This window comes from Vulpes vulpes, chromosome 1 (genome assembly GCF_048418805.1).
Source record: "Vulpes vulpes isolate BD-2025 chromosome 1, VulVul3, whole genome shotgun sequence".
Lineage (NCBI taxonomy): Eukaryota > Metazoa > Chordata > Mammalia > Carnivora > Canidae > Vulpes > Vulpes vulpes.
The window spans coordinates 144,032,533-144,057,776 of NC_132780.1; the positions used below are offsets into that span (position 1 = coordinate 144,032,533).

At 39.1% G+C, this 25,244-nt stretch overlaps 1 protein-coding gene across 4 annotated transcripts in view; it reads right to left on the minus strand.

Annotated features, from left to right (window-relative positions):
* ADGRF1 (adhesion G protein-coupled receptor F1) overlaps positions 1-25,244 on the minus strand; it is a 79,876-nt gene that overhangs the window by 36,890 nt on the left and 17,742 nt on the right. Inside the window, exons 2-7 of one of the 4 annotated variants that reach the window (XM_072733623.1) lie at positions 14,624-14,698; positions 13,974-14,061; positions 8,174-8,361; positions 7,882-8,014; positions 6,015-6,159; positions 3,548-3,747 (exon numbers count right to left, since the gene is read on the minus strand). The gene's annotated coding sequence lies outside the window, so the exon portion shown is untranslated. Of the gene's footprint in view, positions 1-3,547; positions 3,964-6,014; positions 6,160-7,881; positions 8,015-8,173; positions 8,912-13,973; positions 14,062-14,623; positions 14,699-25,244 lie in introns of those variants that run through there. The other 3 variants (XM_072733626.1, XM_072733625.1, XM_025991036.2) reach the window with 3 other exon arrangements.

Genomic DNA, 25,244 nt, shown 5'->3' on the forward strand with positions numbered 1-25,244 from the left:
GCCTTTGGTTTTTTAACTTTTCATGTTCTGCACAAGAGCTCAAAGTGTTCATGAAATCACATCTGTCATTCTTTTTCCAGTATGTATTTTAAACTAGGATTCATGCATAAAAAATTTTTTTATAAAAAAATATTTTTATACAGATGCCTGGGTGGTTCCCCAGTTGAACATCTGCCTTGGGCCCAGTGTATGATCCTGGGGACCCAGAATCGAGTCCCATGTCGGGCTCCCTGCATGGAGCCTGCTTCTCCCTCTGCCTGTGTCTCGGCCTCTCTCTCTCTCTGTGTCTCTCATGAATAAATAAGTAAAATATTTTTTAAAAAAATTTTTATAAAATGACTGTAAAAATATTCTTATATATTTTCTTCTAAACCTTCTTTAATTTTAATTTTACATTTAAACTTTTAATCCTTTTGGAGTTACTTTAGATTTTGGTATGAAACCAGTGTTTACTTTCATTTTCCTCCAAATGAATAGTTATCCCAACTACATATCTTGACCAAACCATTCTTTAGCAAGATAGCTCAGTAATTCTTTATCAGTTTTAAAGGCCACCTTCGTCATATAATAAAATTCTGACTTAAATATTTGTAAATTTTACCGCTGTGTCTTTTCTTCCAGTACTTAGTGGTTAATTAGTATTTTGGTCAATAACATGGTAGAGTGTTATATGCCCAAGAAATATATCATTAAGTTTCTTATGAGAAACAATTAGCCTAATTTTCTAAGGGATTAAGCATAGGGAAGTCTTCAAGCAAAATTGTGCTAAACTACAAACACAAGTGTGCAGGGTTTTCATGGAAAATATAATCTGCTTATACAAAGTCTCTTTACCCAAAACTTCGCAGGTGTGAATCTGTTCCATTGTGACAAGCTACCTAATACCACAAATTTATAGTAAATGCCTGCTTATCCCTAAACAATAAAGGAACTTTTACAATCAGTTTTTTTATGTTATCTTACAATAAAAAAGCAAATAAGGAAATTCTCTTAGACTTTATATTAAAAGACTTTATTTAAAACAAAATGAAAATCTAGAGTTTCCAAAGTCTGTGGACCTCAGAAATTAAAAATGGACATTTGCACTGAGGACCCAGAGGGGGGCCCAATAATCCCCATCAACAAGATTTAACTACCGTTTGCACAGTTTGAGGGCTACATGCCTCACTGCTGTTCTCCTCTTTACATGTTATTTATTCAACTGACTGCCTGCAGGGAATTTATGACAACTCTCTGAAATACCAGGGCACTTTCACACTTATTAATTCTTACGGATTTTCATTCTCGACATCTTAGAATTCCGGGTTTCCACCTGCCATTGAACAGGAACCTCTGAGATTTTCAGTGGCTTTCAGAGGAGGGGTATGGTAGGAAGTCTTCCATTCTCCAAGGGTTTGTGTCCTACAGTTGTGGATTTCCTCAAGGCTGGAACCAGCTGGGCATGTGAGAGGATATATGCCAGACCATGTAGACCTTTTGCACCATCCCTCCAAATTTCTAGATTATTTTCACAGCTATGAAGACTGGGTATCTATCTCCTCTTGAATTGTGGAGACCCTGACATCCTGTGATCACTTCCTTGCTCACACACAACTCAAACTCCTCGATGTGTTTGGGAACTGTTTCCCCTTTTCTGTAACTATGGGTATTTCCTGCCCAAGAACTTAGAGAGAGAACAAGGTAGAATATTGTTAACGTTGCAAATACATGTTTGGATTGGGTGAAACATGGTTTTGTAAGCAAAACTGAGAATTCAGTGACACTGCCCCAGGAATACTACTTCTCCACCTTCTGCATTCTTCACCTTCCTAACATCCCTACCACTGGTGACACCTTTTAATACCCAGGACCCTCTTGCTGCTTCCAGTTTGCCCTGGCTCTGAATAAAAGTGCTAACATCAGTCACTTACACCCCAGTTTAAATGAACGAGTTCATTTATTTTTTTAGGAGAATATTTGCATTCCTTTAATTGTGGTATGAATGACATCAAAGTGCATATGGATGCAAAGTATCTTCAGCACAACAAGAGATAAATTCTGTAATGGGAACCCTATCCCTACTTGAAAAAACAATTAAAGAAATTTACTCTCTTTTTAGAGAAGTAGGACATGCATACCTATGAGGCATGTCAGCAACAGTTTCCATCAATTTGTGGCCGTGCACAAAATAGAAGGATTTGCAAGTCAACCTGAGAAGCCTCAACATGCCTACATTTATTTTAAATCTTAATTTAAATCTTATTTTAAATCTTGACGCTGGTCCCTACCATTCTGCAAATTAAGTAACCAGAGCATGAAAAGCTAAATAATGTGCTCAAAGTTACAATAATTGCTAATAGTTGAATAAATGTATGCTTGTGGCCGTTTTTGTGAGACTGTTTTGAATTTTGGTTATGGTTGGATAATTAGCAGGGGCTCTATTACAGAAAAAAAGAACACAAAAGGCTGTATTAATCTTCAAATAAATTATAGAACATATGTTTATCTATTTTTATTATTTTTTTCTATCTGTAATTTTTCACCTATGTGTATTATTATCAGGATTAGTTTAATGAATAGCAACATGGAAAAGCCACAGACATCATTTCTCCACACCTCTGCACTCTGACCTTCTTTCTATACTTTCTTCAGTAATTTCCCATCATCTAGTATATCAAGGTTTACATAAATAAATTTTTCTTAAAAAAAAAGAGGGGCACCTGGGTGGATCAGTGGTTGAGTGTCTGCCTTTGGCTCAGGTCATGATCCTGGGGTACTGGGATCGAGTCCCTCATCAGGCTCTTTGCAGGGAGGCTGCTTCTCCCTCTGCCAATGTCTCTGCATTTTTCTCTGTGTCTCTCATGAATAAATAAATAAAATGTTTTTTTAAAAAGAATAAAGAAAAGAAAAAGAAAAATTGCTGATTTTCAAGGGCTGTCAGTCAGAAAATACAGTGTATGCCTTTATATTTATTAAAGGAAAGGAGCAGGAGAATGATAATATGGATGAATCTTTGGATTTTTCTGAGTTCAAGGAAGGAGCTAAGTTGGGAAGTACTTTCCAGATTTATGCTGGTTCAGGCAAAGCTTATTATGAATTAATCTTAAAGTGAAAATACACTTAATCTGCTCAAGCATCTTTTTATTTTAAGAGATGGCTCAAGTTAATGTATTACTGACCAGGGGAAGTCATGAAATTGATATTTTTAACAAGTATCCATGGTAGCGCCTTCTTTATTCCAGTCCATCTACTTCCCAGGCACACCTGAAAAATAATGGATACTGTGTTCTAATCTCTTGTAGAGAGAAGTGTGTGTACAGTGTCAGAAAACCTGGAGTCTGTGAATCAGCAACTCACCTCAATTTACACAGTCACCAAGAAGATGAACTCTCTTGTCTCCGCTCATTGCCTTTTCCATCCTCTATTCATTTATTTAGCCTTCTTCAGGAAATGGGATTTTGAAATCAGAGTTTTCCCCACAGTGGAGGGGAGAATATCTCAAATGAACCAACCGTACTGGTGATAGTAGACACATTCTAAGGAATCAAATGACAGCCATTGGGCTTACCTGGTGATTCCTCTCTTTCACAGCCTTTGGGAGCTTTCCTCCAGTGTATTTGTGGTTCAGTCACTTCTTAATGCTCTTTGGAAAGACATCGTTCATATCTGTACAGCAGCTCACCAGCATTCACACGGGCCCACTGATACATAAGGAAATCCAGGTGCATGTTGCTGCCCTTGTATGCAGACAAGCCCAAGACACACCCCCTTCAAGAAGGAAAAAAGAAATAGTTTTCTGCTGACTCCCTCCCACTTGGAGTGAATACCAGGCCTGGTAAGAGGAAGGAGCTCTGAGACCAAGACCTAATGATTTTGCAGCAAACACAGACAGATTTCTGAAACCACAAAAGGAAAATGGAAGAAAAATGCTCTAGGGGAATGCGGAACACTTCTGTCCTAGATCAGTCTGCTAGCAAATGCCACTCTGTCAAGCTTTCATGTCCAGCCTCAGGACAACCCGGGTCATACCCCATAAAGCAAAAGGAATGCAATCCTTCATGTATCATTCCAATTGGGGCAGGTGGGTAATTCCAATGGAGTGAAGGTAGGAGTCCATGTTATTTTTCCATTGCTGACTTTCTCACTCAAAGCCAAAGAACCAACTTAGCTCTTTCCCAGACAAAGGAACCTCAGACCTGCTGGTGGGATAATATGGAATGGAGGCTGGTGAAACAGAACAGTGTACATGCTGAAGGTGAATGCTTTCTGTATATTCTTTGCTCTTAGAAAACCTAGAACTAAATCTGATTTTTAACTTTTTAAATAAATGTTTTTTTCATTCCTAAGGATCCAACAGATTTGAAAACTAGCATTTTCTTTATTACAAATGACTTTGAGGTGGCCTTAAGCCACTCCCTATTTTGCAAATGACTTAAAGTGGCCCATAAGGCGAGTGCATCAAAAAAAATGATATTAAAATAGAAATAAAGGAGCACAAACTATGAAATTTCTATATAAACTACACAAACTATAAAAAGAGAAGTTATAAAAGTAGAGTGGCAATTAAGAAAAAGAATGCAAACAAAAACCTATGCAGCGTCCACATGATTTTATAAATTTGAAACTTCATTTTAGGAGCAGAGCTTCCTAGCATTCAAAAAAAAAGGGGGGGGGAGATAATCAGGTATATTGTTCTTATCACAAAAGAGGAAGCATTCAAGTTCTGAGGAAGGAGAAAATGGTCTTCAGAGCACTAAATTCTGATAGAAATATATTTTTTAGAAAGAACAATATCCCTAAGACTTTTAGGGCCAAGAAGACCCAAACACAATGTGACCCTCTTATTTCCAACACCAGGTGAACCACATGGTCTGTAGCACAATTCTACATGGTCAAGTCTCAATCTGGTCCAGTAGAAAAGTTGTCCAAAGGACAAAGCCTGCTTGACAATCCCTAATTGCTCAAAGGCATCAACCATTCCTCCTTGTCTCCCATGAGCCCAGGAAGAATAGAGCTGATCTCATAATTCAATCAAATCAATTTCATTCTCCTCTGTGCCCTTTTGCCTGTTTTTCTGATCCACCAACCAAATACAGAGAGTCAAGAGCTTCCAGAAGGACTTCATTCAGTTGATCCAATCCTGAAGTCCTAGGACTAGATGCTCTCTTTTCAGTTTGGTGCTGCCCTTTTCCTGTTATCTCTATTAAAATGCAAGTGCCTGTAGGAGCACAAAAGTCACTAATTCCTTAGTGGGAATATGTTCATAAAATGGAACCAATAATCTGCCAATCACTTAGGGAGGAAAGTGGCTGTGGAATTGGAATGGGAAAAAGGGAACGAGTAAGGCAGACAAAATGGCCAATCAATGTGGAGCTTAATGTGGCGGGGGGGGGGGGGGGGGGGGGGGGGGTCTTGAAGCTCACAAAGAAGCTCTGTTACTGACCTCCAGCTCATTGTGTTGCAAAGCCTAGCAACCTCCCAGGGGCTGGCATATGGCCCTAGGACCCAAAGAGATCCCTATAGTTTCTTATTAGACCAAAAACATTTTAGCAGATAGTAGTAAATTAGGCAACCAATAGACATCAATAATTTCTTGAGCATATTGGTTTGAGGGAAAAATCTGAATCCAAACAGATGAATATATGTAAGAGTTTGTTCATTCCATATTTAATGGAAGGAGATCATAGTATGCCCAATATTTCGTTGTTTCACCAACAGGGTGTGCTTTTGAATTACTGATGACTCACTGGTAAGCCACTTACTCAGCCCTTCTATTTTCCTCCTAATGATCTACCAAGACATGAGACTCTGAACTCCTCAATACTTCCTGGTTAGGTTATGGAGCTCCTCAGTCCCTGCAGAGGATGGAAAGCAAAAGAAAACAGCATGGGTTTTGAGCCCTGTGGTGGCATTGTGACATAGCATTGTCCTGAGCCCAGGAAGAGCTATGTGTGAAGGCAGAGTTGATGAAGGCCTTGCTCCTCTGGTATACACTTGTAATTCTCCTGCTACTACAAAACCTCACACACACTCACCTGTGGAGCAGAAGCAAGGTGCTCACCTGAGCACACAAAGGCAGCTAAACAAATGTGTTTTGGTCTATCTCGGTCTACTTTACATCTCTTCTCTGGTAATCATAACCACAGAGCTTCCTTGACTAGGTAGGCTGGGCCCAGCATCCTAGAGAGAACAAGGAGGAAGATCAGAGGCTGAGGAAGCACTTGCAGACCTGTTGTGTCACTTGTTTGCTTCTGCTGGTTTTCTGAATGGTCTGATGGCTTTGGTTTCTCAGCAAGAGTAGAGTCACAGGAATAAACAGCAACAAACCTGAGGCCCTGGAGGAAGGCACTAACAAACAGAATCACTCATTTGGTTGGAACTTGTTTTCTAAGTCTTACCCCATCTTATCACTGGGGGGGTGGAGATATCTGAATGAGGTCAGCAGGTGAACCTGGAGAAGACTCTGGAGGACAGTGTGTATCCATCAGGGATGCTAGGCATTCTTTGCCCTTGGTCTTAGAGAAACTAATCCACAGGCTGCAAACACAATTGGTTGCCTTGATTGATATGGTGACTCTGTGAGATTGGCCCTGAGCTGTTTCAAGTGGCTTCATTCCATATTGTGAAATGACTCAATGCAGTAAGAAATATTTCATGGGTGCCTGGGTAGCTCAGTCGGTTGAGTGTCCAATTCTTGATTTCAGCTCAGGTCATGATCTTGGAGTCAAGGGATCAAGCCCCACATCGGGCTCTGTACTCAGCATAGTCTGCTTGTCTCTCTCCCTCTGCTCTTCCACCTGCCCCCACTCACACTCACTCATTCTCTCTCAAATATATAATTAAATAAATAAAATCTAAAAAAAATTATTTCAAGGGTGTGTGCCTGGGTGGCTCAGGTCATCATCCCAGGCTCCTGGGATGGAGGCCCACCTCAGGCACCCTGCTCAGCAGGGAGCTTCTCTTTCTCCCACTGCTCCCCACCCCGGGTCATGCTCTTTCTCTCTTGCTCTCGTTCTCAAATAAATAAATAAAATCTTTACAAAAAAATAATTCACATTATGGAGCACCGGGATGGCTCAGTCAATTAAGCATCCAACTCTGATTTCAGCTCAGGTCATGATCTCAGGGTCGTGAGAGCAAGCCTTGCATTAGGCTCCACACCCAGTATGGAGACTCTTAAGCAGTCTCTCTCTCTCACTCTCTCCCTCTGCCCCTCCCTCTGCTCACTTGCTCTCTTTCTCTCCCCCCCCACCCCACCCAAAAAAAAGAAAAAATAAAAAGAAATATTTCAGGTATATATTTTTTTAAACCCTGAAAGGAACAGTAGACAGAAAGGTTGAGTGTAAAATGTAAATTATAGGGCAGCCTATAGCTCAGCGGTTGGACCCAAGGCATGATCCTGGAGACCCAGGATCGAGTCCCATGTTGGGCTTCCCTGCATGGAACCTGCTTCTCCTCTGCCTGTGTTTCTACCTCTCTCTCTGTCTCTCATGAGTAAATAAATAAAATCTTTTAAAAAATGTAAATTATAGTGAGGAAGTTTTCCTAACTAATATGATAAGATTTTATCAAAATAGATATAGTCTCTTAACACACTCAGAACTAGAACTTAAAGAGAAGTGGGCAGGGAATTATTAAGCGATTTGAGGATAAAGCTTAGTTGAAGGGACTTATCAGAAACTGTTGGGGGTGGCATTTAATAATTATTGTAATGCTAATAAGCCTTAAAATAAAGTACATTCAAATAAACAGAAAGTTCACAAAACAGTAGGAAATCTTTTCCCATTGGTATCAGAGACAAGTGTAACAATCTACACACATGAACTCTGGCCCAGGGAGAAAACCAGAGAAGCTATCAGTGATCAAGCACATAGTAACAGCTCACATTTCCTAAGTACTTACTATGTTCCAAGTACTGTTCTGAGCATTGTCCATGTGCTTTTATGTTCCCAGCAGCCTGTGAGGCATTACCACTATCATCCCCACTTCACAGGTGAGGAAATGGAGGTACACTCCGAGGTATACTCCGCTACTTCTAAAGACAGATGAGAAATGCAATTATTATAGATATATAATATATATCGCATATGTCTATAGATATCTATAAGAAGAGTATTCAATCCTTCCAAAATAACCAAAGAAAAGTGAAAGGCAACATGATGTCTCAGCTGTTAATGAGGCATAGCATTCTTACCTTCCAGACCTTTCACAGTAAATTGAAGAGGCACCAAAGCCCTTCAGAATCCACATTTCCATTTCATTCAGGGAGGAAGCTTCAAGTTTTCACTAAAATCCAAGGCTCTGGGCAAGTTTAGCAGGGCCAGACAAAATTCCCCCATTGGCTTTCAGCAGCTCAGAGTGTACAGTATTTGAAGGCCAGAGCTAACACAAAGAAAGAAAGCTATAGACTATAAAAGCAGTAAACTTTGTTTTTTTCACTCTGCATTAAGAGAATTATACAGCATCAAGCATCCTCCTCTCTAAGCTCAAAGGACCTTCCAGGGGTGGCAGGGAAAGCACCCATCTCCCTGCACTCACAGGATGTGGAAAAACATGCAGGTCAGGGCAGCCTCAGTGAAGCTCAATCTGATACAGTTTACAAGAATCCTGCTTTTACTCTGCAGGTTCTGGAATCCCAGACCCTTAACAGTAAGATGCATTTCCCCATTGTCCTATAACAGCAGAAAAAAGAAACACAAACAAGGCTCCAGTACACTCAAGGGTCTGCTGGATTAGAGGCTAAAACCCGAAGGACTGTCACTTAGTCCCCCAGAGAAAAATTCCTGTGGGTGAGAAGCTCTCCCAGGACAAAATAAATCTGATTCTGTGCCTGGACATTTTTGCTTTGACGTTGTGGCTGTACTCAACTTCCTCATGAGGACAAACATCTGAAGATGTGGCCTGAGATTAAGACATTCTTTTTTGCGCAAGTGTTGTTTCTGTTTAGCAAACCGCCAATTGACCCCAGGGCTTCAGAATGTCCTTTAAGCAAAGGGAGACACCTAGTGGCCAAGACTCACCCCATAGCAGAGGCCACCTGTTTACCAAATCCCTGTAGGGTGCAGAGGTTTAGATGCCATGAGGGTGAACTGGGACACTTGGTGAGAAGGGAGGAAAAAGAAGAAATGATCTGAATCAGGTAACCTCCAAGATCCTGAGCTACCTGGTCCAGATGCTTGGCAGGGATTCCACTCTCTGTGAAGTTCATTCACTCATCCATTTATTCATTCAACAAACAATCGTGTTAAATATCGACTTAGCTACAAGACACTCTGAGACCATGGGGACCTCATAATTTATATACACTGCCTTCAAGGACCTTGTAGCTTAATAGAGAGACAAGGCTAGCAACAATCAATTAAAATATACTGTGATAAGGCCAGACCACACTATGCTGTAGTAGTCCATAGAAAAGGCACTCGAACAAATCTCCAAGGGTAAGAATACATGTCTAAACCACAGGTCTCAGACTGGCACCCTGAGGGCCCCATCTGGCCTGCAGATGTGTTTTGTTTGGCCCATGCAGTATTTTTAAAACTCCGAATTAGTTGCTAACATGTAAACATCAGGGGATTTCACATGAAAATCCAGACTTCAGCTGTTTTTGAAAACTGAGAAGATCTGACAACATTATTTCCATATTCCTGTAGAATGATATTTAACAGGAGCTGGGCAGGGGCTGCTTACTTTCCTGTTCCTTTTTAAAATAACAACAAAGAATTTACTTATTTCAATGAAATTTTGGTAGATTTCATATGAATGGGATGCAAAAGTCAAAATTACAAGAATATATTCGTTGAAAATTAGTCTCCTACTATGCCTTATTCCAAGCCAACAAATCATCACCTACAAAGGCACTCACAAATAGTGAGTTAGAGATTGAATGTATTCCTACCTCATCCCCACACCAAAACTAGTTGCATTTGTATTATTAATTTTAAAACAAAATATGAAACTACAAATACTAGAAGAAAACAAAAAAATTGTTTCCATTTTATTCTTTAAATAATATGTTCATTTATGGAAAAGACCTTTTGTAAAGAAAGACCATAACTCAGGCATCACACACAAGTTGATATTTGACCACTTAAAAAGGGAGGGGCGGGATTCTTCCTACCAAAAAATATAATGAACAGCAACCAAATACAAATAAGCAACTGGAAAAATATTTTTGATTTACATCATAAATGACTCCTTTCTTGAATATGTAATTCTTGTTAATCAATAAGAAAGAGGCACAACCAAAGAGACACATGGGCAAATAGGAATAAACAAAAAAAAGGATACAAATACTTTTGAGATAAATGAAAATGATGAAAAATTATTTTTCACCTCGCAGATGGGAAAAAAATCAAAAGAAATGATAATATTTTTGTAGGTAGGAGGAAAGAGGCAGTCTCATATACCACTAGTAGGTTTATAAACTAGTAATTCTGTATCAAATTATAAAATTCACACATCCTTTGGACTAGCAATTCTTTTATTGCACTTCCTCTTATTGCACACATCCTTTTATTGCACTTCACTTTGCTGTGCTCCACACATAATGCATTTCTTTACAAACTGAAGGTTTATAGCAACTCTGAATCAAGCAAATCTATCAGCCTCATTTTTTCAGCAGCATTTGCTGGAAAACAGAGACATGAGTCTCTGTGTCACATTTTGATAATTCTCACAAAATTGCAAACTTTTTCATTATTATTGAATTTGTTATGGTGCCGTGTGATCAGCTATTACAACTGGCTGAAAACTCAGATGATGCTTAGCAATTTTTAGCCAAAAAGTACTTTTTAAGTAAGGTACCACATTGTTTTTTTTTTAGAGATAATGCTCTTGCACACTTAATAGGCTACAGTATAGTGTAAACATAACTTTTATGTGCACTGGGAAACCAAACTTTCATTTGACTTGCTTTATTGCTCTATTCACTTTATTGCAGTGGTAAGGAACCAAACTCGCAGTATCTCTAAAGTATGCCTGTATTTCTAGAAATATAACCTACAAATATGTTTGCTTGTGTGCAAAATTATACAAATATATCATTCAAATGCATACCTATACAAATATATCCAGTGCAGAATTATTTTGTAATATGTGAAAATTAGAAGCAGTATAAAAGTCCATCAATAGATGTGGTGGATTGTATTTGTTTAAAATGTATTATATGTTCAGAACATATTTTTTTGTTTTAAGCAATTGAAATTCTGAAATTGTTACTATAGTGTAAATTAGCTTAAATTAATACAGACATTGGTACCAAGAGTGGGACACAAGCTTTCATAAGAGAAATATGAAAAGTATGTGGCATTTACTTCCAGTCTGGCAGATGGGAGGCAAGGAAATTTATTGGAAAAGAATAGAGAGAGGTGTTATATGTAATGCAATGAAACATTTGAGTGAAGCTGGATGGCAGATAATGTGCTAACCAAACTTGTGGCTTTAGGCAAAGAAGTTAGAATCCTTTTTAGTATAACAGTGGCTTTCCTTACAGTGCAGCTCTCTTAAAAACATAGTTGGTTTTTTAACTATTTTATTCCAATTAGTTCTATGGCCTGTGATATTGTGACTAATAATAAGAAATATGTGTTTGGTCTCTGTCCCTGTTTCTGGCACAGAGCTCCTAAAACTTAAAACCATTGGAATTTCCTAAGTGATGGATGCAGTAAAATTGTCTTATGTTAAAGAGATGATTTTTGTTTAGCATCTAAGGATGCAGGAGCTGGTTGCCAGGAGAACTGAGTGATTGGAGGATTAGAATTTATGGCCCCACCCTCCTTGACCTCCTAGGGAAGGGACAGGTGTTTAGGGCTGAATCAATCACAATGACCAATGATTTTATCAATCCCGTCTGTGTAATGAAACCTACATAAAAATCCAAAAGGACAAGGGTAACCTACATAAAAATCCAAAAGGACAGGGGTACCTGGGTGGCTCAGTGGTTGAACATCTGCCTTTGGCTCAGGTCGTGATCCTGGGGTCCTGGAATTGAGTCCCACATTGGGCTCCCCACAGGGAGTCTGCTTCTCCCTCTGCCTATATTTCTGCCTCTCTCTGTGTGTCTCTCATGAATAAATTTAAAAAAAATTAAAAATCCAAAAGGACAGGTTTCCGAGAGCTTCCAGGTTGGTAAACATGTGGCAATTTGGGGACAGTGGCACACTGGGAGAGGGTGGGAGCTTTATGCATCTGTTTCATCTGGCAGTTCCTGAGTAATATCCTTTTATAATGAATTGGTAATCTAGTAAGTAAAATGTTTCTCTGAGTTCTATGAGCCACTCTAGCAAATTGAACAAACCAAAGCGGGGAGTCATGGGAACCTCTGATTTATAGCCAGTTATTCAGAAGTATAGGTAACAACCTGGAGTTGCAATTGACATCTGAAGTAGGGGATGTGGATGTGGGGGGGCAGGCTTGTGGGACTTTAACCTATGGAGTCTGATGCTATCTTGACTGACAGTGTCAGAATTGAGTTAAAAGGTAGGATGCCCCACTGGTGTCCAAGTCTTGCTTGGATATGTGGGGGAAGCTCGTCCTCTCTCCCACATGCATTGGAAATGGATGCAGAAATTTCAGTGCCAATAGCTATGCCCCCCCATTCTTGGCAGATACCTTGAGGGAATCAGGACACACCTTTGGTCTCTGTTCCCAGAGCAATTTTTTCCAAATGAAAGGATTTACTTAGAAGCATCTTAAGCCAATTGTTTCAGCAACAGATTTGATGGTCATACCCTGACTTGTTCCTTGTCAGGAGGCTTACTTGTAATTGGTCCTAATCACTGAAGTCCATCTCAGTTTTATATTTTACTAGTTAGAGGTAGGAATTAGTTGCATCTTCTCCCTGGAAATTTTGCTTTTTAAAAATTTTCTTCCCTTTTTACTCCTGCTTGAGAACCAGTTATTGTTTTCTTGGAATAAGTAGTGTAAGTGGGCCAGTAGCAGCTAAATGATGCTAATAACTGTTTTTTCAGTTACCTCACTATTTGTTCCAACACCATTGATTGAAAAATCCACCTTTTCCTCGTTGTTTTGAGATGTCACTTTCATTAAATATGAAATTCCTATGTGTCTTGGGGTCTATTTGTGGACTTTGTTGTCCTTTTCATTCATCTGTGTTTACTCAAGGACAAACAACACTATTTGCTGTAGCCTCACTATATATCTTCATATCCAATATAATAATTCTTCCTTATCATTTTCCCTTTTCAAATTTTTCTTTCTACTGTTTAATAATTTTTTATATAAACTTTAGGAGAATTTTTCCATATAGACTTTAAAATCAGCTTGTGGTCCCTCCCTCCAACAAATACTACCTCCTTCAAAATCTAATTTTTAAAGACTTTATTTATTTATTTAAGAGAGAGAGAGAGCATGAGCAGGGAGAGTGGTAGAGGGAAAGGGAGAAGAAGACTCTCCACTGAGCAGGGAGCCAGATGCAATGCAGGGCTCAATCCCAGGACCCTGAGATCATGATCTGAGCTGAAGGCAGACGTTTAACCCACTAAGCCACCCAGGCGCCCTCAAAATCTATTAATATATTTATTGAGATTGTGTTTAATGTAAGGCAAACATAAGGATAATTAATAGCTTTTGAATCTTGGGTTCCCATAAATAAGAATATGGCCTGATTTTCCATTTGCTCGAATAAAATACTGAGGAATGTTTCTAACAAATATACAAGATCCATAATGAAGAAACCTTCCAAATTTACTAAAGAACACAAAAGAGAATTTTTTTTAGTTACATCCCAGGCTTGTGAGATATATGTGCATGCTCACCTGTGTCATTAAAATATAAAACAAAATTAACCTGATATTGAGAAATATTTCCACTCAGGATGATGTTCCATTGCAAGTTTACCATGAAACTGCAAAGAGGAGCTTCTGGGATAAATGGGGAATAAAAGATACACCTTTAAAAAGAAATACATTCATTTCCTAAAGAAAAAGTGGCAGGGGAGGGGAAAGAAGCCAGGGAGACAGAAAAAATATACTCACTTTTGCTGCTCTGGCTATTTATATTTGTTACTGCTCCTGCTTTATGGCCCTGGGATATGATGTGCGTTTGCAGACAGCTCCTATTTTCCTGCACACCGATGAAATTTAAACAAGGTTAGAGCATGCTTAATTATCCATCTATATTTGTTACCCACCCCACCTTTTCGTCCCTTTCCTTTCCTCCTCTTGCTCGCCTTGGCAGTTCCTCTGCCTTGCAAGGGCATGGTGGAGGAGGGTACTACAAATCATGAAGAATAAATCCCAAAGCTCTCTATTGCAGTATGTGTTCAGTGCTGGCAAGCGTTGGTACTGATTAGTAACAACCTCTCTTAAAAGACTTATTTTAACTTGACTTAACTCTAATTTTCAGACCTCAAAGCAGACTCTTATGTGGAGTATTCTCAAATTTAATGCTTCTTTCACAGATTCTGTAAGCCTTTATTCATAAACTTGATCAAACACATCCTCACACTTAACGACTCTGCCAGCTAGAGACCTAATTTATAATTTGTCATATAAAAAACTTTTTCACAAAAACTTTTAAACAAAAAACCACATCAATCCACATAGAGAATTTTAGGAGCTGGTGTCAATTTATCTTTATAAACCCATATTCTTTTTTCTAGTTCCCTCTCATGACAGCAACTCACAGTTAGGCAGCAGGCCAGACGTTGGGGTGCAGTTATTTAAAGTGGAAAGGCAAACTTAAATGGCTCATCAAATGCCTGAACAGAATAAACAAAAACACAAGCATGCTTAATTTACCAAGTGTGTTATTAGTCAGGGTCCTCCACAAAAATAGGGCCAATATGCTGTACGTAGATAGAAAGAGATTGATTATAAGGGATTGGCTCATGTGAATGCAGAGGCTCAGAAGTCCAAGATCGGCCATGGGCAGACTGGAAACCCAAGTAAGATGATGTGCAGCTCCAGTTCAGAACTGAAGCCCTAAGAACCAGGAGAGCCAATGGTGTGGGTTCCAGTGTGAAAGCTGACAAATTCAAGACCCAAGATCTCAGAAGAGTCTAAAGCTGAGGGCCAGGAAAGACCTGTCCCTGCTCAATCAATCAGGTGACAATATTCTCTCTATTCACAGGGAGATCAGTTTTCTTGTTCTGTTCAGGCCTTCAACTGATTGGTTGAGGGCTACTCAGATTATGGAGGGCAATTTGCCCTATGCAGTCTATCAATTCAAAAATGAATCTCATCCAAAAACACCCTCACCCTCGTTACAAGCTAACTGCCATAAAAGGTCCAACCCATATGGTTCTGGATTTTTCACGCTGCTCTTATTGGCCTCCACATGATTTCTATCACACTCTTCAAAAATTATAATGTTGTACTTTTTTGTTGAGACTCATGACTCATCTATTTAACCAACCAAAAATAGATGAAAATCAATGAGATATTGGGTATTGCACAAAAGCCATCAGTACATCAAGAGCTACCATCTTTCGTCCATGGTATGGAAAATTTCTGGCACTTCATCTGGATCACCTTAGCCATCTGATCCCATAGATAACTCCTCTTACCTTGGTAGGTGTCAGGTAACTGGACACACAATACATGAAGAGGCCTATATTCAGTCCAACTGACCCTAACAACTGACTAGCTAGAACAACATCTGGACCCTTCAGGTTCACTTAACAAGCATCAACTCTGTGTTTACCATGACCCAACATTTCAAGAGGTCTCCAAGGGCAACATCTTTTCAGGGTTAATACTTGGGAATGGGGAATACACTGAGAATTACTAATATCAGTGCTTACTTACCTACATTAAGGCACTTTAAAGTATTGGCTTGCCTACTAGATACAAGAAATAAAATCTAAGAGAAAAGAAGCTTTTTTTTTTTTCCTGAGAGTAGACTATTTCAGGTCTTCAGAAAAGAGGTGTAATGATTCACAGAATAGGTTTCTATACTAAGAAACAAGGAAAACCTCCAGTCAAAGAAAATGCGAGGATCCACCTTTCTCTGTGGTGTGGATAGGGGGAATAGTCAATTTCATCTGGGCACAATACCTATGTAATTCCCCCACTGAGTCATGGAACCTGTTGAAGTTGCTTCTCCCTGTGGTTGTCCCACAACAAATGGACCACAGTGCTTCCTCCAACCACCCACCCCCGGTGCCACTTACTCTTTCCTAGGACACAAATAGCCTTTGAATAGAAATAACCAAGACAATTCCACTTATTTCTCACCTCCTAATTTCACGTTTAGGAACACAGTAGTTCCAGGAAATGCTCTGCATGTATTTACTCAATTAAATTTCACAACAACCACCTCTGAAGGGTTCTATTTGTTTCTTCCATTTTATAATGATGAAAAAGGCTTTGAAAGGTTAGCCAGCTCATTGAAGGTCACAGAATCAGCAGAAAAGCTGACTCTGAAAATTAGGTCTGTCCACCTTGGGTTTCTGAGCTTTTCCTTATTTATCCTTAAATCATGACTTAATGCTTCTATGTCCAAATTTAGAAATCATGAGACTTTAAGTATATGGTTTTAAGGAAACTTTACCAGTTGTAGGATACTTCAAAGGATGAAATTCCCCCATCTGTGCAATGAATAAAAGTTTCTGGACCTATATTGGTTAAAAGAAATTCCACTTCAGAGATTTTGGGGGGGGGGTCCCAAAACATAATTTAAATTACTGCTTTAAATTCTTAAAAGCAGTTTGACCATTTGAGGAGACAATGAGAGCCCTGACTCTAGCTGTTTCATAACTTTACTCAAAATCATATGGCTGAAAATTTTTCTTTTTTCTTTTCTCCAGCTTTATTGAGATATAATTGGCCTATATCATTGTGTAACTTTAAAGTGTACAATGTGATGATTTGATATATGTGTATATTGTGAAATGATCACCATAAAATAATTTGATTTAACTAACTCGAGCTTGAGAGGACTGAGGGAACTGAAGAGAGTTTCTTTAATTACTGAGGGACTTCTCTGAGCTAAATACTAGCAATCCCTACCCTCAGGAGACATATAATTAATAAAGGACATGGACAAATAAACAATAATAGTGTAACCACCTCACTCATCATAATGGGAATTGGAGTCTAATAGAGCTGGTGATGAGCAGACTCATCCAGGTCATTTCATCAACCTCACAATGAGCTGACACTACATCAAATGAAACTGAATTTGGGAGATCTTCTTTATGTTGCTACAGTTGACTTTTCTATAACATTAATATTATAGCTAAGTGTTAGATCAGCAGATGCCCAAAGAAATACTGAGCACCTAACCCATGTCTGAGTACAGAAAATGTATATAAATTACACCCATTCTGCCAATCAAATCCACTGCACATTTCTTCCCAGAACTCCCTCTTGCCTCTCCTATTGCACCATGAAAAACAGATAGTGCAAGGGTTAAGAATAGGGGCTCGAGGTACAACTGCTGGTTTTGAAGTCAATTCTACTTTTTTGGCTGATGACGCTAAATAAGGCATCTTAACTCCTAAACTTCTCCATAAACCTACCTCAATTCATGCCTATCACAGAGGGTTGCTGTGCAGATTAAATGAGACAATGTATGTAGAGTGCTTTTCTAACAACTAGCATAGAAAAATGCTTTAAAAAATGTGGCTTCCTCAAATGAATAGCCATTTCCTTCTTCTCCATCTCATCAAGTCCTACAGTGAATTAAAAGCCTGCGTCGAGTACTCTTTTCCATGGCTATTTTCTCCCTTGCTATTCTGGCTTTTAATAGGATGACTTCCCTTAAATAATCAACACCACACATGTAAGCCTTGGATAATAAGCTTATTAGATTCTGACAACTCCTACAAAGGAGGTTGGTTGGGATGGGTAAGGGGCAAACGGGCAAGCACTATTTCCATAATGTTGCTCATGCTGGTCCAGGCTGGCCAGGTTGCTGGAGTGTTCCAGAGGGGACCAGTGGGGATCAAAGACTGCACTACTATCCTCCCCTCCTTCCCCTTCAATCTACTTTCTAGCTGTATAACTCAAGGTAAGGACAGGTTTGGTTGCTTTACCTATAAAATGGGCAGGATCCCATTTCTCCTAGCTGAAGTCAGGAAGCTGAACCATATCCTAGTTGAAAGGCCTCCTTCACCTCTGATCTGAGATTCTCCTGGCACATGTGTGCTGGGTGTGAGAGGGTGCCTCACCCCAAAGCCAGGTGGCCAGTACATCTGGCCTCTCCAGAGGCATCCATACCCTCCGAGTGAACAGGACATGCTGTTCTTACTTCCCTCTACTCCCTCCAAAATCTGGAATCTCTCTCCAGTCAGGCCATGAGCCAACAGCTACTAGAACCCAGGCTGCCAGCAGGGCAGTACCCAGGGCTCACTGATGTAAATACTGATGAGGAATGATTGAAGTTTGGCTCTGTCTGTCCCTTTATGTGCTATCTTCAGCCAAAGGCCTGCAGGCTTTCATCTGCTGAGCTGGGCAACATTAAACAACATTATTCTTCCTTCCTGCCTCAATGGCCACCCCTCCTTCTGGCTGCTGTCTCAAAGGAAATAACCAGCAAAAAACAGACAGCCCCTGCCATTTAGACCTCTTTTAAATGGGGGGGATTCTGGAGTTTTCTCCAGCTTCTCTAATTCTTTACTTTCTTTCCTGGTGACTAACCTCAAGGAGGAATGACAGAGAGACAGAAGAAGGGACTCGAGACTTCTTTTGGCTGGAGAAAGAAATGATTTATGACTGAAGAGTTCTGATTCCGTCTGTAACCAGGCAAGGCCCGTCTGCCTCCAGGTCTTCCTTAGACAATGCAGGATAAGGTCCCTGGTGAGAGTAACCCACAGCCCAATGCCAATGCTGTACCTCACACACACACTGTGGGCACACAGCTGTCTGTGAAGACCATCAGGGCATTGCATACAACTGTGTAGGTTGTGTCTTCCCAAGGGCACCTGGCACAGTCAGGGCTGAAACTCAGCTTGGTCTCCACTTGCCAAATCATGTGTCACATCTGTCCAGCCTGCTGCCTTTTCTGGTTTTTACAAAGTCTCTGTAAAGGCTAGTGTGGGCACTCAGTGGGTCTGTGTCTCTTGTCAGCCATGCTGGATAGATGTCCAAATAGAAGATCCATAGCATCCTATCAGCTGGCTGTTCTCTCACCTCCATACCTCCCTATGCTATGACTTCCTCCTCCTCCTTCCTCATCTTTCCTTCTTCCATTCCCTTCCTCTTCTCCAGTCATTCTCTTTTTCCTCTCCTCCTTTCCCATTCCTTCCCTTTCCCCCTACTCCTTGTTTCCAATATATTTTCACATACTGAATGGCTAGATCCTTTCCAAATACTCAGAAACAGTCTGGAAGGAAGGGGGGCAGGTAGGAGTGGGAATGAGTCTTTGTATTCAGAACACAACCTTTGTTTCTTTCTAAATTGTGGCCTTGGGATTAATCACAGGCTATTCTGGGAGATGGCAGAAAACACCAGGAGGGTAGATTTAAGAAACTTTGGGAAGAATTTAAGGAGGTTATTTAGCTTTGCCCTATAGAAATTGGTAGGCACAAATGGTGACAATTAGTATACCTAGGTGCTATTTTCCTTTCTAGTTGACTGCTGTAATAGGCAGAACAATGTCCCTCTTTCACCCTGGAGATGTCCATGCCCTAGTCTCCAGAATCTGTGAATATAATACCCTACATGACCAAGGAAACTCTGCAAAGATAACTAAATTTACAGTTGACCTTAAAATAGGGAAATCATCCTGGATTATGAGGGTGGGCTCAATCAAAATCACAGAAACCCTTAAAGCTGAGAGCTTTCCCCAGCTAGAAGCAGAAGAGATATGTAGTAAGGAAGAAAGCAAGAGAAATGCAGCAGATGGTGGAGTGGGAGAGATATGAAGTATGTGAGGGACTAACACATCACTGCTGATTCTGAGATATAGGGCCTTAAATGCAAGGACTATAGAGGGGCCTCCGGGAAATGGTGGAAAGCAAGAGAAGTGATTAGGCAGCCATTAGGAGCAAAGACCATCCCCTGGCTGACAGCCAGGAAAGAAATGTAAAACCTCAGTCCCACAACCACAAGGAATTCCATTCTGCCAACAACCTAAAAAAGTTTTGAGGTGAATTATTGCCCAAAGCTCCCATTAAGGAATACAGCCTTGTCAACCCCTTGAATTTAAGCCAGTAAGACCCACTTCAGACTTCTAACCTACAGAATAATGAAATAATAAATGAGTAAGTCACTAGACTTGTGGTAATTTGTTAGAACAGCAATAGAAAACAATTGCCAAAAACCTCTGAGAAGGTAAAATAATTTCCTTTTCTTCAATTTTTCCTTTTATAAATAATGTTCTGGTTATTATTTATGTTCATCTAATTACCCCAAAACTTAGAGGTATAAAAATAAGCAATTGTTTTACTCCTGTGTTTATGAACAATAATTTCAGAAATGGTGTAGCTGAGTAATTCTGAGTAATTTTCTCAGCCATTTGCAATTAGATATTATCTAAGACTGCAAATATCAGAAGGCTTGCCTGGGCTGGACAGCCAAGAAAACTTACTTCCAAAGCTAGCACTGGATACTGGCTGTTGGCTGAGAGCTCAGCTGTGATGGTTGACTGGAGTGTTTACTTGTGGCTTCCAGTATGGTGGACTCAAAGTAGAGGAGCAAGCATACAAAGATACCCAGACAGAAGATGCATAGCTTTTTCTGATCTAGCCTCAAAAGTCATGCGTCTTAGTCAGTTTGGGCTTCTATAACAAAAGTACCATAGACTTGATGGCTTAAACACAGAAGTTTATTTCTTAGAGATTGAGAATCTGGGAAGTCCAGGATCAAAGTATTGGCCAATTTGGTTTCTGATGAGAACACTCTTCCTCAGTAGCAGATGGGCACTTTTTTTTTTTTAACACTATCCTCCCGTGGTAGAGAGAGGAAGCAAGCTCTCTTATGAATCTTTTTATATAAGGGCACTAATCCCATCATGAAGACTTTATCCTCATGACCTAATTACCTTTAAAGGCTCCATCTTCAAATACCATTGCATTTGGGGATTATGTTTTAACACATGAATGGGGAGGGATGCAAACATCAGTCCATAGTGTTATAGAGCTAAAAGTCCTAGATAATACACATAAAACAAACATAAGAAGGCCCTGAAAAGTGAAGAGAAGAAGACAAACCCACTAAGGATCTCTGAACACAAAAAATGACATGTTGGTGAGTCCCTTGTGTTTTCTTTTTTTTTTTTTTTTTTTCATATCATCCCAGACATGGAGCTAAAGAAGCTGGCAATCCAGGAATGTTAACGGGTATAATCACAAAAAAACCCAAGGAATACTACAGGAAAAGGGCAAATTAGCAAAGCAGAAAACCTTTAAACAATAATCATTCTATTGCAGGCAAATACAATAGAAAAACTGTGGCCTACCTCAAACCCATGCCAGAAAAAGCAAAATGGGAAGCCTAGGATTCCACTGTCACCAGGCTGTAATGAGGCACCCAAGGTCTCCTGCAAAGGTGGTATCAGAGAAAGTGGAGTAGGGACCTGGGACACCATTCCTACCAGATATATAAGTCCTGTTCCCTGTCCCTCTGGCTTCAGTAGAGACACATGCATAGTCTAGACTTCTATTCCCGCTTGGCAGTGGCAGTAATGAGGCACAGCTTACCTTCTATTGTAGGGGAGTGTCAGAGGAAGTATAGCATAGAGTCAGGACTTTCACCAGTGCCCAGATATAATAAGATCACCTCATCTCCAGTGTCAGTAGAAACAGAAACAAGGCAATCCTACCCTTCTCAGCCAGGAAGGTATCAGTGAAAGCTTAATGGGGAGCCAGATCTCTCACCCCTACTCAGTAGTAATGAGAAGCCCCTCATTTGAGTTTCAACAAAAGCCAAGTGAGAACCTGGACTTCTCCTACAGCACAGTAATGAGGGGTTCCTCTTTTCTGCTAGAACAGTGTCAGAAAAAGGCAGCTAAAACCAAAGGTTTCAATAAGTTCTATTGTCTCATAATATAATGCTCAAAATGTCCAGCTTTCAGTATTGAATCATTTGTCATATCAGGAACTGGGAAGATCATGGAGTGAATAAAAAGAAACAATCAAGAGATGTCAATAGTGAGATGACAGAGATGATAAAATTGCCTGATAAATATTTTTAAAAGATTTTATTTATTTATTAGAGAGCGAGAGCAGGCACTAGTGAGGTGGAGGGGAAAGGTAGATGGAGCAGTTGACTCCCCGCTGAGCAGGGAGCCTGATGCAGGACTCCATCCTAGGACCCTGAGATAACGTTCTGAGCTAAAGGCAGCTGCCCAACTGACTCAGCTACCCAGGCACCCCTCTAACAAATATTTTATTTTTTTTTAATTTTTTAATTTTTATTTATTTATGATAGTCACAGAGCGAGAGAGGCAGAGACATAGGCAGAGGGAGAAGCAGGCTTCATGCACCGGGAGCCCGATGTGGGATTCGATCCCGGGTCTCCAGGATCGCGCCCTGAGCCAAAGGCAGGCGCTAAACCGCTGCGCCACCCAGGGATCCCTCTAACAAATATTTTAATGCAGCTATAATGATAATGTTTCAATGAGCAGTTATAAATATGCTTGAAACAAATGAAACAGTAAAAAGTCTCTGCAAAGAAACAGAAGACACAAAGAAGCAAATGGAAATCTTAGAATGGAGAAGTGAAAAAAAAAAACAAAATAAAAACCCAATGTATAAGATAAATAAGTATTAGGGATGTAATGTACTACATGTGGACTAGAGCTAACACTGCTATACACTAATATACAGGAAAGTTGTTAAGAGAATAAATCCTAAGAGCTCTCATTACAAGGACAATTTTTTTTTTCCTTTTTCTCTTTTCTCTTTTTATTGTACCTATATGAGAGAATGGATGCTAGCTGAATTTTTTGAGGTAATTATTTCACAATACACATAAATCAAACTATCATACTGTATGCTTTACACTTATACAGTGACATATATGTCCAATAGTTTTCAATAAGACTGAGGTAGGAACTCAATGTTGAGTACAACAATAAAATAGTGGGCACAGGGGAAAGAATTAATGAATTTGAAAAGATAACAATAGAAGTTACCCAATCTGGACAACAGAGAGAAAATAGACTGGAAAAAAGTGAACAGAGCCTTGGGAACTGTGGGATTATAACAAAAGATTTTACCATTCATTAAAGTCATTGGCTTTCCAGAAGGAGAGGAGAAAGCAGGCAGGGCTGAAAAGGACTTAAAATAATAGCGACAGAAATCTTTAAAAATTTGACAAATGACATAAATTTACAGATTAAAGAAGCTGAACAAAGTTTAAATAGGATAAACCCAGATAAATCCACACCAAGGCACATCAAATTCAAACATCCGAAAATTAAGACATAGAAAAAAAACTTAAAAGTAGTTAGAATTGATATTTTACTTATAGTAAGAAACAATTAAATGACAGTTTATTTCTCATCAGAGACTATGAGACAGGAGACATTTTTTGAATATTGAAAGAAAAGAATTCTATATTTAAAAAAATCTTTCAAGAATGAAGAGCAAAGTGAGACATTCTCAGACAAAAGAAAACTAAGAAAATTTATCAATAGCAGTGCTACCCTAAAAGAATGGCTAAAAGAAATTCTCTAAATAGAAAGAAAACAATCAAAGAAGGAAATTTGGTGTATCAAAAAGGAAGAAAGAACTTGGTAAGTAAAAATATGCATAGATACAATAGACTTTTCTTCTTTTGAGTTTTCTAAATTATATTTTAATGTTGAAATAAGAAACCATATTGTTATTTAATGTGGTTCTAAACCTGTATGGGGGAAATACTTGAAACAATTATAAATGGCAGAAGGTAAAGAGACATAAAAGGAGGCAGAGATTCCACACTGATATGCCATGACCAAGTGAAGCTTATTCCAAGAATGAAAGACCAGTTCAATATTAAAAAATCAATGTAAACTACTATATTAACAAGTGAAAGAAGAAAAATCAAATGATCATATCAATGGATGCAGAAAAACATGTTACAATTCAACATCTATTCATGATTTTTTTTAAAAAAACTCTTAGAAAACTAGAAATAAAGAGGATTTTTCTCAATTTGATAAAGAACATCTACAAAAATGCCTAGTTTATCTTTCGCTTAATAGGAAAACAACAGTACTTTCATCCTAAGATCAGAAACAAGGCAAGGATATCTATTCTCATCACTCTTGCTAGTATGACACTGAAAGTTCTAGGCAATGCAAAAAGGCAATAAAGGAAATAAAAGTTGTACAGACCAGAAATTAAGAAATAAATCTGTCCCGATTTATAGATAACATGATTACCTACCTAGAAAATCCCAAGGAGAACTAAAACACACACACACACACACACACACAACTTTTTGAATAATATATGCATTTAGCAAATTCGCAGAATCCCCATGTAAAATCAATTGTACTTCTGTACACTAGCAGTTGCATTCCCAGGCATTTGTGCAAATGTATGTTCACACAAAAAGTTGTACATGAAGATTCAGAGCAGCTTTATTCATAAGAGCCCCAAAATAGAAATATCTCATATGCCCTTCAACAGCTGAATGGTCAAACTGTGTTGCATCCTACCATGAAATACTTCTCAGCAATGAAAAGAAACAAACTATTGATACCTGCAACATGCTCTGAGTGAATTCCCAGAGAATTACGCTGAGTGAAAAAAGCCAATCCCGAAAGATTATATGCCATATGATTCTATTTATATAACATCCTTGAAATGTCACAATTATAGAAATGGAGAAAGATTAGTGGTTTTCAGGGCTTAAGAAGAGGGTATGGATGGGAAGGAAATGGATGTGACTATAAAAGGCAACATTAGTGATCCTTGTAATAGAAATGTCCTATATCTTCCTGACTGTATCAATGTCAGTATCTGAATGAACTGCAATACTGAACTGTAGTTTTACAATATGTTTAGTTGCCATTAGAGTTAATAGTATACTGGAACTCTCTGTTTTCTGCAACCCTTTGTGATTCTTCAGTTATATCAAAATAAAAAGGTTAATTAAAAAAATAAAATGAGCACATCATGCAGCAATGCAAGGTAAATTCACTAAGTTTTTAAGAAAGCAAACAACAAATAAAAGACATGCAACTGACTTCCACTCAGTTCTGTGGGTTCCAAATGAGTCATAACACCATTCTACATTCAAGCAGAGGGGAATTAGACTTCACCTATTGATGAAGGCATAACAAGCTCACTTTATAGAAAGACATGTGGAATGGGAGATGTTGTGGCCATCGTTGGAAAACACAATCCAAGAGTGTGATTTACCACTATT